General features: G+C 42.5%; 1 protein-coding gene across 1 annotated transcript in view; it reads left to right on the top strand.

Moving 5' to 3' along the window:
* LOC139407703 (anoctamin-8-like) overlaps positions 1–20856 on the top strand; it is a 51835-nt gene that overhangs the window by 4600 nt on the left and 26379 nt on the right. The gene's annotated exons all lie outside the window — the stretch shown is intronic.

The following is a 20856-nucleotide window of genomic DNA, read 5'->3' as shown; positions in this document are numbered from 1 at the left end:
ACTCCAGTGCAGAGTGGTGGTGCTGATAAGATACAGATGGTTACAGTAGTGAAATCAGGGCATGGGTTTTATGGTGGATATTCATTCAACCAGAACATCAGTGTTTTTGTTTTTGTTGTTTGGAAGGGACATCCATTCTTAAAGTCAAAGGCAAGCAAAAGTTTCTGTGGAGTTTCCCTAACCTGATTTAATAGGTATTGGTTGTGAAGAGGGTTACTCCTCTAAACATGTACTTGAACTGTGCTTATAACAAGTATATGTTCTAATTCCCATTGGTTTTACTGCATTTCTCTCTATAGATCAAGTGAAGCACTGATCTGAGCGATACGAGTCCCCAAGTTAAGACCAAACTCGAACACTCATGGAGAACAAACTCTGAGCATGAGAGTGTGGAGCACGGGAGTTTGCATATTGAGAAACTCCCCTCCTGTCTAAAATGATCAGATCACGAGAAGGGTTTTCACTCTGCCGACTCAAACAACCTCAGAAAGTGGCACTCGATCTATTCTGAGATTTTGGTGAGATAGGATAGGGGGTCCATTTTCGTTTGTGTAAACTTATTTAAGTTTCTTTCTTCAGAACTCGGCCTTAATAAAGGTGATTCTCCTTGTGCAATAAGGCACAAGTAAAATGTTGTAAAAGGAATAGATCGGTATTTTGTCAATCGTGGATAACGTTTTTATGTCTGTGTCCAGTATAAAGGAAGCTAGAGGTAGTTTCACAAGTCAGTGCTAACTCGTGTTATAGACTCATAGACTTCCAGTCATTGCACTAACGATAGTTTGGAACTTCCTTCAAACTGCATGCAGATACAAAACAATGGTATCAACAAGTTTATCTGACTCTGGGGAAGTAGATTGCCGAAATCCCGAACTATCCCTCTAAGCAGGGATATGCACACTGTCTCAGCACACATCATCCACACACCCTTGGCACTGACAGGGATTCCACTTTCTCTGTTTCTCTCTTTTTACCCCTCAGCAAGGAGTCCTCCGCTCTGCTTTAAGCAGATTTAGACAGGTCCAATGTCACACAAGTTGGTTTAAATACACTCTTAGAAAGAAAGGTGCTATCTAGAACCCAAAAGGGTTCTTTGGCTGTCTCCTTAGAGAGAAATAGCAATAGCTTCTTTTTGTAGGCACCAACTCCACCGTGGTTCGTTGGACAAAGCCTATGAGGAAAATGTTTTTGTAGGATTAATCTTCATCTGCTTACGTCCCTTTTTGTGAATATTATATAATAATAAAAAACAAATGACATACAGGCTTCATAAGTCATAGTCATGTTAACTGACTGCTATTATCTCAAAGAACCAAACGTATAAGATCTCCTAAGCCTGTGTTAACCTCAGACCTTAATTTCATTTATTCCAAAACCCTATTCTTTCCCCCTTTGTTTTTACCATAGGGATGGCTGAACGAACCAGAGCTAACTTATTTCCTGAATTTAGGACTATAGGAGAACCCTTTGAAGAACCCTTTTTGGTTCCAGGTAGAACCCTTTCCACAGAGGGTTCTATCTGGAACTAAAAACGGTTTCTGCCTGGAATCAAAAATGTCTCCTATAGGGGACAGCCGAAGAACACTTTTTTTCTAATAGTGCACACCAACCCTCTGTGACAGCACTGAAAGGCAAGACAATTTATGCAAAAGCATCAAACTCACCACCACATTTGTAGAAGCAAGAACCTACACTTTTTACTGTAGACATTGCAGTAGACATTCTATCTGATCCTATTTTATTCTAACGTCACAATACGGTGTAGAGTATTCCATTTGGCTACTGGGGAGCAAGAAGACCCCCCCCCCCCCCCCCCCCCCCCAGCTTCTCAGAAAACCATTGACAATTATGTGCTGTTTTCAAGAGATTGTTAAATAAATGTTATAGCTAACTATTTGGTTTTAATATCACCGCTTTAAGAGCATGGCGAGAACTACACCATCATCAGAGTATTTTTTTTTTTTGAATTTTACCCCTTTTTCTCCCCAATTTCGTAGTATCCAATTGTTGTAGTAGCTACTATCTTGTCTCATCGCTACAACTCCCGTACGGGCTCGGGAGAGACGAAGGTTGAAAGTCATGCGTCCTCCGATACACAACCAACCAAGCCGCTGCTTCTTTAACACAGCGCACATCCAACCCGGAAGCCAGCCGCACCAATGCGCCGGAGGAAACACCGTGCACCTGGCCACCTTGGCTAGCATACACTGCGCCCAGCCCGCCACAGGAGTCGCTGGTGCGCGATGAGACAAGGACACCCCTACCGACCAAGCCCTCCCTAACCCGGGCGACGCTAGGCCAATTGTGCGTCGCCCCACGGACCTCCCGGTCGCGGCCGGTTACGACAGAGCCTGGGCGCGAACCCAGGACTCTGATGGCACAGCTGGCGCTGCAGTACAGCGCCCTTAACCACTGCGCCACCCGGGAGGCCTTTTTTTTTTTTTTTTTTTTTTATGCTCTCACAGACCTGTAACTTCTTCTTTAAGAGGCTCCTCTGTCCTCCACTCGTTACCTGTATTAATGGCACCTGTTTGAACTTGTTATCAGTATAAAAGACACCAAGGGCCTCCCGGGTGGCGCAGTGGTTAAGGGCTGTGCCATCAGAGTTCCTGGGTTCGCGCCCAGGCTCTGTCGTAACCGGCCGCGACCGGGAGGTCCGTGGGGCGACGCACAATTGGCCTAGCGTCGCCCGGGTTAGGGAGGGCTTGGTCGGTAGGGGTGTCCTTGTCTCATCGCGCACCAGCGACTCCTGTGGCGGGCTGGGCGCAGTGTGCGCTAACCAAGGTGGCCAGGTGCACGGTGTTTCCTCCGGCGCATTGGTGCGGCTGGCTTCCGGGTTGGATGCGTGCTGTGTTAAGAAGCAGTGCGGCTTGGTTGGGTTGTGTATCGGAGGACGCATGACTTTCAACCTTCGTCTCTCCCGAGCCCGTACGGGAGTTGTAGCGATGAGCCAAGATGGTAGCTACTACAACAATTGGATACCACGAAATTGGGGAGAAAAAAGGGGTAAAATTAAAAAAAAATAAAAAAAGACACCTGTCCACAACCTCAAACAGTCACACTCCAAACTCCACTATGGCCAAGACCAAAGAGCTGTCAAAGGACACCAGAAACAAAATTGTAGACCTGCACCAGGCTGGGAAGACTGAATCTGCAATAGGTAAGTAGCTTGGTTTGAAGAAATCAACTGTGGGAGCAATTATTAGGAAATGGAAGACATACAAGACCACTGATATTCTCCCTCGATCTGGGGCTCCACGCAAGATCTCACCCCGTGGGGTCAAAATGATCACAAGAACGGTGAGTAAAAATTCCAGAACCACATGGGGGGACCTAGTGAATGACCTACCATCAGTAACACACTAAGCCGCCAGGGACTCAAATCCTGCAGTGCCAGACGGCCCCTGCTTAAGCCAGTACATGTCCAGGCCCGTCTGAAGTTTGCTAGAGAGCATTTGGATGATGCAGAAGAAGATTGGGAGAATGTCATATGGTCAGATGAAACCAAAATATAACTTTTTGGTAAAAACTCAACTCGTTGTGTTTGGAGGACAAAGAATGCTGAGTTGCATCCAAAGAACACCATACCCACTGTGAAGCATGGGGGTGGTAACATCGTGCTTTGAGGCTGTTTTTCTGCAAAGGGACCAGGACGACTGATCCGTGTAAAGGAAAGAATGAATGGGGCCATGTATCGTGAGATTTTGAGTGAAAACCTCCTTCCATCAGCAAGGGCATTGAAGATGAAATGTGGCTGGGTCTTTCAGCATGACAATGATCCCAAACATACCGCCTGGGCAACGAAGGAGTGGCTTCGTTAGAAGAATTTCAAGGTCCTGGAGTGGCCTAGCCAGTGTCCAGATCTCAACCCCATAGAAAATCTTTGGAGGGAGTTGAAAGTCCGTGTTGCCCAGCAACAGCCCCAAAACATCACTGCTATAGAGGAGCTCTGCATGGAGGAATGGGCCAAAATGCCAGCAGTGTGTGAAAACCTTGTGAAGACTTACAGAAAATGTTTGACCTCTGTCATTGCCAACAAAGGGTATATAACAAAGTATTGAGATCAACTTTTGTTATTGACCAAATACTTATTTTCCACCATAATTTGCAAATAAATTCATTAAAAATCCTACAATGTGATTTTCTGGATTTCTTTTCTCATTTTGTCTGTCATAGTTGAAGTGTACCTATGATGAAAATTACAGGCTCTCTCATCTTTTTAAGTGGGAGAACTTGCAAAATATGTGGCTGACTAAATACTTTTTTGCCCCACTGTACTTGCTGTATAACTCTGATGATAGAGCTACATTTGGAATAATCTGACATTTTGTAGTTCCGACTACGCTCTTCGAGGTGATATTACAACCCAATAGTTCATATTTATTTAACAATCCCTTGAAACCGATGTGCAGTTGCCAGTTGAGGGTCTCCTAGCCCCCCAGCAGGCAAATCCCACACTCTGTGCCTTATTGTGACGTTTTATTGATAACTACCTATTTACAGACTTCTCCTCTCATAGCACCATAGACTACTGCTTTATAGGAAAAGCACAGTGATGTTTTTGATATTTTAACAGCCAGTCCATTGCACAACCTGGTTACAATGTCTTATGAGAAGTGATCCAATGTTGTCAGGGTAAAAAGAGCCTACAAACTAGCCTGCATAGTGTGTATAGCTTATACTTGGGCTAAATCCATGATGAAGTAGCTATAGATATTATGAGGTATACTTAGGTTAACATTTAGGTCTACATTAAAGGGCACTTCATTGAATATAACAGGCTTTTAAAATTCAATATTGGTTTACAATTTCTACTTACAAGTATCAAAGGGAAGCAAAGGGCATTCATTTCATGGAACGACCCAAAGACCGGGTAGATTTAAGATAGCAGTTGCTGTGCATTCTACGGGACATATTTAGGGATGATGAGAGTAGTTGTGAGCAACCTGGTGGGGCCCTCCAGTCCGTTCTCTGTCTCAAGTTGCTGTCTTGTGTTTCTATCGTTCTTCCAGAGATGAAAAATGCAAGAGTGGAACTGGTCATACATTTATCTTGTCTGTCTGAGGGTGAAATCTAGTCAGCCTGCCTCTTACTCAAGAGCCTGTGGTTATGGTTTTGACTGGCTTGTGGATGCATGTGGACTCTGTTCCTAAAAGTTATGTCTATTCTAGACATGAGAAATGTTTGCATTTCATCTATAAACATCCACCTTGCCAATACAGAGAGGCTTTTGAATGTCTTTCTTGAACATGTCACCCTATGATCGCTGCCTGCAGAGTCAATACTGCTGTACTTTGGTGTGTGTAAATAGATATTGCAATTCTCATGGAAACTGAGAATCCCTCTCCTTTATCCTCCCTGAGCAGGGGGGGATTTTTGTAGTTGTTGCTAAGCAAGGCCAGTAGAAGTACAATGGTGATGGAGCCATGCAGAGGAAGGCTGTTTTTTAGCCTCAGTCATGACATGGGAAATATCACCAGATCAGCTCCTCTCTACCCTCTACTCTACCCTCTACCGAAGAGCTTTTTAGTTAGCCTACAGGGGAGAGGAACACTTTCTGGTCCATTTTCAGGCATTAGTATTTCAGCACCAGTTCATCACTGTCTCTCCTCTTTTCCTAATTGGTTATTCCAAAAATAGATGACAGATTCAGTTCTGAATACGTTTTATATTAGTTATCTTTCGGTGCATCGGCAACGTGATTAAAACACAGTTGCTAACCAAACTCCTCGCTGTGGTTCTTGTGCCACTTTTGACCCCTCAGCAAAACTAAAACAAGAGGGTCGCCTGCTTTTGTGCAGTGTTGCATGAGAACCTCTCACAAATAGGCTGTCAGGAAAATGCAGTGCAAAACCTTCTCTATACCCTGATTCTGCACCCGACATTTCCACTTTAGAAATCTAAGTGTTTTTGTCTTATGTTGATGTCCTCAGAATTGCGTCAATACAGGACTAAAATCAAATCATACTACTAGATTGAATCCTGTCACTCGTCAGATGAAGCAGGGCTTGCAAATTATCATGGATTACAAAGGGAAATCCAGACGCGTGCTGCTGATAATGCAAGCCTACCAGATGAGCCAAATGCCTTCTATGCTCGCTTCAAGGCAAGCAACACTGAACCATGCATGAGAGCACGACTGTGTGATTGCGCTCTCCGTATCCGATGTGAGTAAGACCTTTTAACAGGTAACATTCACAAGGCTTCAGGGCCAGACGGATTATCAGAACCCGTACTCAGAGCATGCGCTAATCAGCTAGCAAGTGTCTTCACTGACATTTTCAACCTTTCCCTGACCCAGTCTGTAATACCCACATATTTCAAGTAGACCACCCTAGTCCCCGTGCCCAAGAACGCCAAGGTAACCTGACTAAATAACTATAGCCCATAGCACTCACATCTGTAGCCAGGAAATGCTTTGAAAGACTGGTCATGGTACACATCTGTGCTTCCAACTTGTGGAAACAGTTTGGGGAAGGCCCTTTCCTGTTTCAGCATGACAATGCCCTGTGCACAAAGCGAGGTCCGTACAAAAATTGTTTGTTGAGATCGGTGTGGAAGAACTTGACTGGCCTGCTCAGGGCCCTGACCTCAAGCCCATCAAACAACTTTGTGGTGAATTGGAACGCCGACTGCGAGTGGATCTAAGGGCTGTAATTTCTACATCCTCGGGGTATCGATCTGCCTGGGAACCGTCCATGAACATGTACTGTATCTACCACTACAATAGGACCTTTCTACAGATAAAACCTAGGCCTATAATAGCAGTGATAAGAGCTCGAGATCAGCAGCCCAATTACTGACTGTAGTGTCCCACTGCCATTATTATTGACATCCACATCCTCAAAGACGTCACATAGATATCATTACTACGGTATAGGGCATCAGTCTCAGCACGGATATGAGGGTTAGGGTTGCTGGATATACAGTATTATGATACTATGCGTCACTATAGTATGTGTGATAGTGTGTGCGAGTTAAAAGCGGAAATTAGATCTAGAATGACTTTCTATAAATAGATATTCTGTTATCAGTGTGGTTGTACAGTATGGAGATGAGCGTTGCTCAGAGGCAGAGCACAGCAGCAGTTTGGCAATTTTAACTAATTCATCAGGAAAGTGAAATGTTCTCTCTTTTAGACAGAAATACAATTATTACGAATCTGGATTAAGACTGTCTAGCAGTGACTGTCATCTCATCGCTGGTCTACTATAGTATTACATTACATCATATTAAGTAAAATGTACCATGTTATTTGACTGTTAGAGCCATGGGCTATACACATGAAAATGCAGTAAAGGGTGTAAATATGTAATATTGTAGTAATAAGAGTTATGTCATTCCTTATTGACCTTATGAGAAGTAAACTGATGAGATGTGAAATGAGAGAGGTGAAATAAGGGACACAAATAATGCCCAGCTAGCACATATTGTTCTGAGAACCATATCTTTCTTAGGTGTGAATTTCAGTACTTCAGCTTAACGTTTCCTACAGGTTTCCTCATGGTTCTATTTAAAGTAATGTTCTCACATTTTTCAGAGAATGTTAAGAAACAATGTTCTTCTGTGGGAATTTCAATACATTAGCATCACGTTTCCTCAAGGTTGTATTTAAAGTAATGTTTTCAGAACAAAAAGAAAACCTTCCATAGACTCAGTCGGTATTACACAGAACGTCGCGACCCTGCCTGGCTCACAGCAAGAACTTTACATTTTTCAAATGATATTTTCTTGTCTGCTTGTTTTAGTAATTACAACATTACATTTAAAAAAAAGTACATGTCTAAAGATTACTTTTCAACATTGCCTACTCACGAGCATTCTCACTACTTAGAAAAACATAATATTGTAGGACATTTGTCACCAACCGGTCGATCAGCTGCCCTGCACGCCGGGCGAAGTGTTCCCATTTTGAACCATTTCATGTGTCTGAAGCAGTGTTGTGTTCGAGACCACTTAAAGCAAGACCGATTTCAAAACAGGAACAAATAGATTTGGAGTCAAGACCGAGACCGGGAGGGGGGACAAGGGGTCCATGATTGTAATTTTTGTCAAATTGTCCAGTTTTTCAGAACAACATATGAATTCTTAAGACATTCATAACAGTGTGGGAGAATGGGCCTTCTATGCCTTCAGAGAAGGGATAAGTATTTATAAAATAATAACAATATTTTCAATGTTCTGATTTAATCTCTTCAGTTTTGTTGGAAAGGAAAGGGTTAACACTGAAGAGGAAAAAAAGATCCAATCAGGATTTTTCTTTGCTAGTCTCTGGGGAGATAAACCTAGTCAGCCTTTGGCTAGATGGATCAGAAGCAAGATAGAAGTCATTTGCCATTCAACTGTAATAGGGCAACAATTTGTAGTGACTGTAGCATCAACCAATCACATTTTGACTTAATGGGTGGGACCGTTTTTACAAAAACGTATGGATACGTCTGCCTTCTCAAAGGCCAACCGGTCTCTGCGCAATAAGCTAGCAGTAGTTTTCCCATGGTCTAGTTAACTAGTTTTTGTTGTCGGCTAGTTTTCAGTGGCTCCAGCAGGTGTTATCAAAGAGGATGTTGTTGCTAACTTGTTAGCTTCTCCCTTTTCAAGAATAACTTTCAACAAAAAGTTAAGTTACAAATGATCATCATCTGGTGAGTGGAACTGTGTTTTTTATTTATTTTTTAATTGCAGCTCGCTAACTGTTAGCCATCTCTTTGAAAATAACGTATGTGTGTGAAACATTGTTGCGTTCAAACTTTAGGTCACCAATTACATGTTTTTGGCGACATGTTTTTGCAATGAAGTAATTATGTAACTTCTTATTGGGAAATGCTTAATTGTTGTGTTTTTGTATTCTTATGATTGGGACCTACTGGCTTATTACTGTATGTATATCCTATAACATCATACGCTGTGTGATTGCTGTCTTTCCATCGGCCCTATGCAGTGGTGCACTGGTGCCTGGAGAGGTGGGAATACTCTAATTTTGCCAAAAAGTTCCCAAACGGCCCACCCAGCGAAGGAAAGGCACCCTGTGTGAAAATCATGTTTTCCTGTTTTTTTTTTAACGAGTTTTCACATAGATTTTGGGGGATTTTCACTTTCAAAATCAAACTTTTTTGTAATAGAGAAAATACAAAAATGTGATGTTCTAAGTCCACAACAATGCTTAAGCCACATCAATTTGATCGGGCTTAATTTGATTTTGACTCAGAGAGTGATCTTGACAAGGTTGGTGACCACTGGGCTTCCCTCATACCCCTTTTCATGACGATTCTAGCAGCCACTTGAGTGAGTGAGTGCTAGATAGCTACCGACCTGAACATTAAGCTAGCCAAGATCAACAACACAAACGGACTATAGAGCTACAAGTAGTGAGTTGAGTTACAAACAGACTGTACTAAACAAATTAAATGTCTTACCTGTGATTAAATGTTTTCTTTACACATTGCTACGTGTAGCCTACTTGGACACAGCGTCCCCACGTTTCCCACTCTCTCAAACGAATAGCCTAACTCTTTTCGCAGGCTCTCTCTGGTCTAATCAAACCAAGATTCAACTCTTTGGCCTGAATGCCAAGCGTCACATGTGGAGGAAACCTGGCACCATCCCTACAGTGAAGCATGGTGGTGGCAGCATCATCCTGTGGGGATGGTTTTCAGCAGCAGGGAATGGGAAACTAGTCGAGACAAAGATGAACGGAGCAAAGTACAGTTCCTTAATGAAAACCTGCCCCAGAGTGCTCAGGACCTCAGACTGGGGCAACAGTTTACCTTCCAACAGGACAATGACCCTAAGCACACAGCCAAGAAAATGCAGGAGTGGCTTCGGGACAAGTCTCTGAGTGGCCAAGCCAGAGCCCGGACATGAACTCAAATTAACATCTCTGGAGAGACGTGAAAATAGCTGTGCAGAAACTCTCCCCATCCAACCTGACTGAGCTTGAGAGGATCTGCAGAGAAGAATGGGAGAAACTCCCCAAATACAGGTATGCCAAGCTTGTAGCGTCATACCCAAGAAGACTCAAGGCTGTAATAGCTGCCAAAAGTGCTTCAACAAAGTACAGAGTAAAGGGTCTGAATACTTATGTAAATGTGATATTTCAGTTAAAAAATATATATAAATTAGTTCTGTACATTGAACAACACAGCAGCTTCTCGACATGTTTTGTTATCTCTGTATAACCAAAAACAACAAAGTTGCCTCTTTTACAGTAGGGGTCAATAGGAAAGAATGTTGGTTTTTGCCCAATTTGTGGGTGTGGTCGAGGAGAATTCCTTATTATTGTGTGAATACCTACCGGGACTATAAAAACACAACAAAACATTGACGTCCAAAGAACATTATAAGAATTAATTTAAAACATATACATTCTGTTTGCAGCATCAACCAAACTCTCTCTGTCTTCTATCTTGGTAAGTGTGTTCAGGTGTGGTGGCCGCACTTACTAATTGGCCTCAGCTGATCTTAATCAGTACTTGTTTCCTTTGAAAGGGGGGCTGATTGAATAGACAAATGATCAGCTTTGTGTGAATAAAAAAAAACATAGCTCAGTGGACTAATTTCGTTGATAGAGAACAGAAGATCATAGGTTCAAATGTCCCTGATGCCACAATAATAAAAACAATGTTTGCATCATTAATGCTCATGCAAATTAATTTCCATGTGTCCCATTTGTGCTTAGCGTTCAAAGCAGTTCATTCAAACTAAGCTAGCAGTGTTATTAAAAATCTTATTTTCAGAAAGGTTTTTTAAAAAGTAAAATAACAATCAATTCCATTCACAGAATGTTAATAAAATCTCCCTGGAAAACTTTCAGGGAACCATAGTAAACATTCGTTCTCAGAACATTTAAATAGCGTTCTGTTTTACCAGTCAGGAAACGTATGGCTTCGTTCCCAGAACCAATGGGAAACCAAAAATGTACGTTCACACAACTTCCAAGGAACTAAATGTGCTAGCTGGGTGCATTGTAATTGTGTTTTTTTTACTCACTGTAACCTAATAATAGAGAGAGCGGGAGAGAGAGAAATATAAATGGACTTGAGTTTTTCAATTCTTTATACAGATAATACAGGTCTTTGAGGTCTTTGCCTCAAAATGGAAATAGATTTAAATCCCTTATTTCCTGAAATAGTTGGTCATTGCTAACAGTCCCACTGGACACAGACCTCAGTTCAACATCTAGTTTTAATTTACATTTGAAATCAACAACAAATGTCACCATGTCATTGCATTTAAATTAAAAGTTGGGTGAAATAAAATGAAATGCCTTTGTGTTGACGACTTTTTGCAAATCCATTCAGTTTTCTACGTTGATTCAACGTCAGATTTTGGGGGGTTGAAATTATGTGGAAACAATGTTGATTCAACCAGTTTTTGCCCAGTGGGGTGTCAGTCGGAAGTGGGTCAGTGCCTCCAACGCTAATGCCCTCTCTCTTTAAGCATCTTACTGAAAGACAGCTTGTGCTTGGTTTAGTTCTGCTCACCTCCTTTGGTACCCTTTGGCTTCCTTACGTTTTTTTTGGTTGAGAAACACATCAAAAACCTATACCTCCTTTTCATGGAAATGTTTTCAACTGTAGGTTATATCTCATGACTTTTTCCTTCTGTAAATTCCCTCTCTTGAATTAGGGTTATCACATCAGACTTAATAGTTCAGACCCCACCCAATCAATTATCCCCCTAGTGATTTGTCTATAGGTGCACAACTTCATGTTACAAAAACATAGTGCTACATCTTGCAATGCCCAAACGGCCTTGCATCGTCATGGTTGTACTGTTGATCTGTTAAATCCTGTATCCCTTTGTTGCTGTGGTCATTAGAGGATCTTCCTCTTGTGTTTGGGGGCTTTTGCTGTGACAACTATGGAACACGGCTGTCCGTTGGAGTTGGACACACACAAGCTGCTATTCATTAACTATATTCAGAGCCACTCTCTTATTAATCCCCCTTCATCACAATGGCCAATTCAGCCAGTTAGATAACCAGCAAGCTGTGGATCTGGGAAGAAGTCTGTATGGAGTTGTGCGAAAGGGGCTCCGCTCCACACTGGCACTCTTTGATGATTGTTACCTGGATGAATAGCAGGCATTGTGGCTCTGGCACTTTACTGTTCAGACTCTGCCTTCTACTGCTGCTCTTCACTGTCTGATCTAGCCCACTCTTCTTTATACAGTGTAATATACTGTGTTGAAGGTCACACTCAGTTATGTTCTTGAACCTCCATTTTCTATTGACAAAATATATGGTTGTTCAACTAGCACAAATTAGTGAAAGGCTTTAAAACCTTAAGAGCCCCACATTTTGAGAGAGAGGGGGAGAGAGAGGGGCGGGAGAGAGAGGAGGCGGGCAAGAGGGGTAGCAAGAGGAGGGGTAGCGAGAGGGGGCGGGCGAGGGGGCAAGAGAGGGGCGAGAGAAAGAGGGGGCGGGCGAGCGAGAAGGAGAGGGAGAGAGAGGGCGAGAGAGGAATTATAGGAACAGAAGACCTTCTAATTGAAGAAATGAGCATGATTAGATAATTTGGCCCAGAAACAGCAGATGTTCTTAATGGGATCATTGCTATTACACTGTACTGGTATTGTGGCTGTGGACATGGTTGTTAGTCATACAGAATCAGGTTAGTACATAGGGTAGTGCTGAATCCCAAATCAATGGGCAGCTGTCCAGTTCTTTCAGATCTTCAGCGTAGTCCCTAAAGGGCTAGGGCTGGTTTTGGGTTTTAGAATGGGGTTCGGTATATGTCATTCCTCTAAAACCACCCCTTGAGAAACAGGTGCCGCTCAAAGCAGTTCCACACACTCCCTTCCCCCTGGTCTGCCTGTGAGGTAATAGTCACTGTTGCTAGGGGGAATATGGGATAAAAAAGAACTCTAACATGCGGACTACACTGGGCACGCGTGTCATCAAAGGCTTGTTGATTTTATCCATCCACACCAGACACGATCAGGACACGCAGGTTGAAATATCAAAATGAACTCTGAACCAACTATTTAATTTGGGAACAGTTCGAAAAACATGAAACATTCATGGACATTTAGCTAGCTAGTTTGCTGCTACTAGCTAATTTGTCTTGGGATATAAACATTGGGTTGTTATTTTACCTGAAATGCACAAGGTCCTTTTTTCCCTTGATCTTTGTAGAATTTTGACCCACTTTGAGTCACACAAAAAAAGGTGTGTTCTCTACTCCAACAATTAATCCACAAATAAAAGGGGAAACTTAGTTTGTTTCTAATCTCTTCTTCTGTGGACTTTTTAAGGTGCATTACCACCACCAACTGGACTGGAGTGTGGACCTCAGTTCAGCTTTCAATCTCCCACGTGGATATATGCTCCTAAAAACCAATGAGGAGATGGGAGAGGCGGGACTTGAAGCGCTTAAAACGTAAAAAATAGCACAAAGTCCTATTTTAGCGCCTAACGACGCAAACACGTGTGAGCAGTTTAGATTAAATAATTGAATAACATGCATGTGTAAATGTATTTTGCAACACTCACACACGTAACGCGAGTGGTGTGGTCAGAATGTAACTCACCCTAGAGGTGTTTCTGTGTGAGAGTTCTGAATTCTATATTTAGACTCTATTGTTAATATGTAGTCTAAAATTCCATGGATTGACAGAGAATACATTTTTTGGGGGGGTCACTACATAACATATACTTGGAAAAGGTCCCAGCAGAACCTATTTGTAGTTTATGAATGCTGTTATGAATGTGTAATAAACATGTTATGAACTGTTCCTGGTTCATGAACGCACATGTATGTAGTCAGAATTTTGTTATAAATGTGTATTAAGCAGTTAGTTTCAGGTCTGTTTTGCAGTATGAATATGAGATAAGTTCCAGGTCTGTTTAGTCAAAGTTGACATCCCATCTGTGTTCTGTGTATGCAGTAATTTAGTATGTGAAATTTAATTACTTTGGCTGATGCTTAGCTAACATGTAAACGATCCTACTTGTTTACATGTAGGCCGAGGCCTCAACATTTGACTTTTTAAACTACTGTAGTCTATGTAACCATTATTTGAAGTGAACTTACTGTAGCAGTGGGGGGAGGTTGAGGTTAGTGAATTTACATGTTGGTTTGCATTTCCTTCAGCATTACCACCCCCCCAAAAAAAATTCTACATCAAGCTCTTTCCTCAAGAGGACTTACAATAATACATTATATTCCATTTAGTCCTATGCCTTGCTTTTCTATAATTATATTGTTTCTAACTAATTTTTTATTATTATTATTATTATTATTATTATTATTATATATACAGCACCAGTCAAAAGTTTGGACACCCCTACTCATTCCAGGGTTTTTCATTATTGTTACTCTTTTCTACATTGTAGAGTAACAGTGAGGACATCAAAACTAAGAAATAACATATATGGAATCATATAGAAAACAAAAAAGTGTTAAACATATCAAGATGTATTTTATTTGTGTGATTTATTCAAAGTAGCCACCCTTTGCCTTGATGCCAGCTTTGCACACTCTTGGCCAGCTTTGCACACTCTTGGCCAGCTTTGCACACTCTTGGCATTCTCTCAACAAACTTCATGAGCCTTGTTAAAAGTGAATTTATTGAATTTCTTTCCTTAATGCTTTTGAGTCAAACAGTTGTGTTGTGACAAGGTAGGGGTGGTATACAGAAGATAGCCCTATTTGGTAAAAGACCAAGTCCTTATTATGGCAAGAACAGCTCAAATAAGCAAAGAGAAATGACAGTCCATCATTACTTTAAGACATGAAAGTCAGTCAATCTGGAAAATGTCAATAACTTTTAAAGTTTCTTCAAGTGCATTCGCAAACATCATCAATCGCTATGATGAAACTGGCTCTCATGCGGACCGCCACAGGAAAGGAAGACCCAGAGTTACCTGCACCTCAGATTGCAGCCCAAATAAATGCTTCAAGTAACAGACACATTTCAACATCAACTGTTCAGAGGAGACTGGGTGAATCAGGCCTTCATGGTCGAATTGCTGCAAAGAAACCACTAGTAAAGGACACCAATAAGAAGAGACTTGCTTGGGCCAAGAAACACGAGCAATGGACATTAGAACGGTGGAAATGTGTCCTTTGGTCTGGAGTCCAAATTGTATATTTTGGGTTCCAACCGGCGTGTCTTTGAGATGCAGAGTAAGTGAACGGATGGTCTCCGCATGTGTGGTTCGCACTGCAGAGGATGGAGTTGTGATGATGTGGGTGTGCATTTCGGGTGACACTGTCGGTGAGTTTTTTAGAATTCAAGACACACTTAACCAGCATGGCTACCACTGCACTCTGCAGCGATACGCCATCCCATCTGGTTTGCGCTTAGTGGGACTATCATTTGTTTTTCAAAAGGACAATGACTCAAAACACACCTCCAGTTTGTGATGGAGTACTGCGTCATATGACCTGGCCCCCACAATCCCTCAACCCAATTGAGATAGGTTGGGATGAGTTGTACTGCAGAGTGAAGGAAAAACAACCAGCAAGTGCTCAGCATATGTGGGAACACCTTCAAGACTGTTGGAAAAGCATTCCAGGTGAAGCTGGTTGAGAGAATGCCAAGCGTGTGCAATGCTGTCAAGGCAAAGGGTGGCTACTTTGAAGAATCTAAAATCTAAAATTATATTTTGATTTGTTTAACACTTTTTTGGTTACTACATGATTCTACATGATTCCATATGTGTTATTTCATAGTTTTGATGTCGTCACTATTATTATTATACAATGTAGAAAATAGTAAAACTAAAGAAATAACCCTTGAATGAGTAGGTGTGTCCAAACTTTTGACTGGTACTGTATGGAATATTATTCAACATTACCGGAATGGTGATCGATCATTGGAGCCCATACTTGAGTACACATAACAGAGCAGGTGCCTTGGCCTCGCTGTCGCTAGATAAGCCCTGTTCTTAAAACAGTGATTTCCCAGTAAAATGCTTGAGTTTGTCTGTGACTGCTGACCTTGGGTCTGTTGATAGGGGCTGTATTTTCCCCCGTCCCTTCAGCAGCATGGTGTCAGGTGCGCTTGTCTCTCCATGGTATTTTGGTGGAAATTACGACCTCCTCTTGCAGGTGAGCCAAGTGAGCAGAGCACACACACATTTGTTTTGCTATCCTTGTTCGGGAACAAGCAATTGATTCCAATTCAAAATCCTATTTTCCCTAAAGCTAACCTTAACCCTTACTCCTAACCCTAACTCTACTTGTAACCCTAAACCTATCCCCTAAGCCTAACCATTTTCCTTGTAGGGACCGGCAAAATGTCCCCACTTAAGCCCTGATGGGCAATGTCTGGGAAAATTAGGGCTCTCGAGTGGCGCAGCGGTCTAAGGCACTGCATCTCAGTGCTAGAGGTGTCACTACAGACCCTGGTTTGATTCTAGGCTGTATCACAACCGACTGTGATTGGGGGTCCCATAGGGCGGCGCACAATTGGCCCAGCGTCATCCGGGGTAGGAATTTGTTCTTAACTGATTTGTCTAGTTAAATAAAAATGGAGACACCACCAGTGTGAATGGGTTTTTCTATGAGCATTACTCAAACACAGAGACGAACACACACACTAAAACCCACACACACGTAAGCTGCACAGCAGTCTGCCTGTCAATTTAGTTCATAAATCGAGGTATTGTGGAGGTGTTGGCTTTCAGACGGTGTGTGTGTGTGTGTGTGTCTAGAGCAGTGAATACAGGCCTCATTAGAATGCTTGTCAGGCTGTTCTTTTTCTGCCAAACTGCAGCTGCATGGGGAACAGGATGGATTTAGAGACTGTGAATAATAACTCTTGAGATGAAACTGAAATAAAAATATTTTTACATTTTGTTTCTATTGTTTTCATTTGTTAAATCACTATTTGGAATAGAATAACATCCTGAAACAAAATCCCACTGGGCACAGTGTTGATTCAACCAGTGTGCCCAGTGGGATGAAATTCCTTAACTCTCTCTGTAAGAACTCCAAATTCAACTCTACATGTTCAGACTGCCTATGTAACAAAGTGATGCAGGCATGAAGGTTATCTAGTGTTACAGAATAACAATCCAAACCGTATTTTACCTTGCGATGTACATCTTGACAGTAGGGGGGCTATTTTTTTTTCTCTGGAACAACCCCTGGGCATTCTTTCCAGGAAGTAGTCCTACTCTGCCCTTCTATCATCCTCAGTCTGTTCCAGGAAGCAGAACCACACAGAGCTGAACAGTGTATTTCTCAAACCAGTCCTTGGGGACCCCTAGCTATTCAACATATTTTATACATATTCCAAATATACACTCTAGACCACCTAATTCAACTGGTCAAGGGCTTGGTGATTAGCTTAGTTGACTGTTTGACTAGTGCTGGTATAAATCAGATATGTGGCTAGAGGTCACCGTGGACTGGTCAGAGAACAGTGTTTTAATGTGGCAGGTGATTATAGGGCTGTGGTATCTAGTTAAAATCATGATATGATTTTAAGAAGTTAAGTGTCAAAGGCTTTTATTGGCAATTAAATTAAGTTGATGCAAGTCCGGGCTCTGGCTGGGCCACTCAAGGACATTCAGAGACTTGTCCCGAAGCCACTCCTGTGTTGTCTTGGCTGTGTGTTAACCCTTCTTTTTCAAGACCTCTGTAAACCGCCCTGGCATGCTGTCAATTACCTTCTGGACCACATCCTGACTGATGGCAGCCCATTCTTGCATAATCAATGCTTGGAGTTTGTCAGAATTAGTTGGTTTTTGTTTGTACACCCGCCTCTTGAGGATTGACCACAGATTCACAATGGGATTAAGGTCTGGGGAGTTTCCTGGCCATGGACCCAAAATATCTATGTTTTGTTCCCCGAGCCACTTATTTATCACTTTTGCCTTATGGCAAGGTGCTCCATCATGCTGGAAAAGGCATTGTTCATCACCAAACTGTTCCTGGATGGTTGGGAGAAGTTGCTGTCAGAGGATGTGTTGGTACCATTCTTTATTCATGGCTGTGTTCTTAGGCAAAATTGTGAGTGAGCCCACTCCCTTGGCTGAGAAGCAACCCCACACATGAATGGTCTCAGGATGCTTTACTGCCATGACACAGGACTGATGGTAGCACTCACCTTGTCTTCTCCGGACAAGCTTATTTCCGGATGCCCCAAACAATCGGAAAGGGGATTCATCAGAGAAAATGACTTAAGCCCAGTCCTTAGCAGTCCAATCCCTGTACCTTTAGCAGAATATCAGTCTGTCCCTGATGTTTTTCCTGGAGAGAAGTGGCTTCTTTGTTGCCCTTCTTGACACCAGGCCATCCTCCAAAAGTCTTCGCCTCACTGTGTGTGCAGATGCACTCACACCTGCCTGCTGCCATTCCTGAGCAAGCTCTGTACTGGTGGTGCCCCGATCCCGCAGCTGAATCAACTTTAGGAGACGGGCATGGCGCTTACTGGACTTTCTTGGGCTCCCTGAAGCCTTCTTCACAACAATTGAACCGCTCTCCTTGAAGTTCTTGATGATCCGATAAATGGTTGATTTAGGTGCAATCTTACTGGCAGAAATATCCTTGCCTGTGAAGCCCTTTTTGTGCAAAGCAATGATGACGGCACGTGTTTCCTTGCAGGTATCCATGGTTGACAGAGGAAGAACAATGATTCCAAGCACCACCCTCCTTTTGAAGCTTCCAGTCTGTTATTTGAACTCAATCAGCATGACAGAGTGATCTCCAGCCTTGTCCTCGTCAACACTCACACCTGTGTTTAATGAGAGAATCACTGACATTATGTCAGCTGGTCCTTTTGTGGCAGGGCTGAAATGTTGGGATTCAGTTCATTTGCATGGCAAAGAGGGACTTTGCAATTCATCTGATCACTCTTCATAACATTCTGGAGTATATGCAAATTGCCATCATACAAACTGAGGCAGCATACTTTGTGAATATTAATATTTGTGTCATTCTCAACTTTTGTTCACGCCTGTACTGTTCAGTTGCCGTCATTGTAAATAATAATTTGTTTTTAACTGACTTGCCTAGTTAAATAAAGGTTGAATAAAATAAAATCAATTCTATGAACCAGCTTCACCTGCAATGCTTTTCCAACAGTTTTGAAGGAGTTCCCACATATGCTGAGCACTTTTTGGCTGCTTTTCCTTTCACTCTGCCTTCCAACTCATCCCAAACCATCTCAATTGGGTTGAGGTCGGGTGATTGTGGAGGCCATCTGATGCAGCACTCCATCACTCTCCTTATTGACCAAATAGCCCTTACACAGCCTGGAGATGTGTGTGTGTGTGTGTGTGTGTGTGTGTGTGGTCTCACGCACACATGCAGACACACTTGTAGGAATAAATGCATGCACGCTTGAACACGCACACACATACACAGTAATAGAGAGAGATAGTCAGTGTTGACAATGTAGAAGGAGAAAGAGAGTGTTGACAATGTCTCCCAGAAAGGTAGGGGTTAAGTCCGACTCCCTCGCTCTTATGTTGCAGAGGGAAGGAGGGTGACATTTAATTCTGGCAGATAGAGAGGGGACGGGTGTACAATGCTTTCGGAAAGTATTCAGACCCCTTGACTTTCAGTTGTACAACTGAATGCATTCAACTGAAATGTGTCTTCCGCATTTTAACCCAACTCCTCTGAATCAGAGAGGTGCGGGGTTCTGCCTTGAGTTTCATCCATGTCATCGGTGCCCTGGGAACAGTGGGTTAACTGCCTAGCTCAGGGGCAGAATGACAGAGTTTTACCTTGTCAGCTCGGAATATCACATTTGCATACGTATTCAGACCCTTTACTCAGTACTTTGTTGAAGCACCTTTGGCAGCGATTACAGCCTTGAGTCTTCTTTGGTATGACGCTACAAGCTTGGCACACCTGTATTTGGGGAGTTTCTCCCCTTCTTCTCTGCAGATCCTCTCAAGCTCTGTCAGGTTGGATGGGGAACGTCGCTGCACAAATATTTTCAGGTCTCTCCAGAGATGTTAGATCGGGTTCAAGTCCGGGCTCTGGCTGGGCCACTCAAGGACATTCAGAGACTTGTCCCGAAGCCACTCCTGTGTTGTCTTGGCTGTGTGCTTAGGGTAGTTGTCCTGTAGGAAACTTCCCCACAGCATGATGCTGCCACCGCCATGCTTCAGCGTAGGGATGGTGCCAGGTTTCCTCCATACGTGACACTTGGCATTCAGGCCAAAGAGTCCTATCTTGGTTTCATCAGACCAGAAAATTTTGACAAACTCCAAGTGGGCTGTCATGTGCCTTTTACTGAGGAGTGGCTTCCGTTTGATCACTCTACCATAAAGGCCTGATTGGTGGAGTGCTGCAGAGATGGTTGTCCTTTTGCAAGGTTCTTCCATCACCACAGAGAAACTATTTTGCTCTGTCAGAGTGAAGATCTGGTTCTTGTTCACTTCCCTGACCAAGGCCCTTCTCCCCCAATTACTCAGTATGGCCGTGTGGCCAGCTCTAGGAAAAGTCTTGGTGGTTCCAAACTTCTTTCATTTAAGAATGATGGAGACAACTGTGTTCTTGGTCATTCAATGCTGCAGAGTTCTACAGACAATTTCTTTGACCTCATGGCTTGGTTTTTGCTCTGACATGCACTGTCAACTGTGGGACCTTATATAGACAGGTGTGTGCCTTTCCAAATCATGTCCAAACAATTGAATTTACCACAGGTGGACTAAAAATCAAGTTGTAGAAACATCTCAAGGATGATCAATGGAAACAGAATGCACCTGAGCTCAATTTCGAGTCTCATGGGAAATGGTCTGAATACTTATGTAAATAATGTTTTTCTGAAAACATAAAACATAAAAAACTGTATTCACTGTCAATATGGGGTATTGTGTGTAGGTAGAGTGATGAGGGGAAAAAATATTTAATCCATTTTAGAATAAGGCATTAATATAACAAAAGTTGA

Source organism: Oncorhynchus clarkii, chromosome 4, assembly GCF_045791955.1.
Source record: "Oncorhynchus clarkii lewisi isolate Uvic-CL-2024 chromosome 4, UVic_Ocla_1.0, whole genome shotgun sequence".
NCBI classification, from domain to species: Eukaryota; Metazoa; Chordata; class Actinopteri; order Salmoniformes; family Salmonidae; genus Oncorhynchus; species Oncorhynchus clarkii.
The sequence above is the reverse complement of the archived record's forward strand: the minus strand, read 5'-3'. Positions and strand labels throughout refer to the sequence as shown.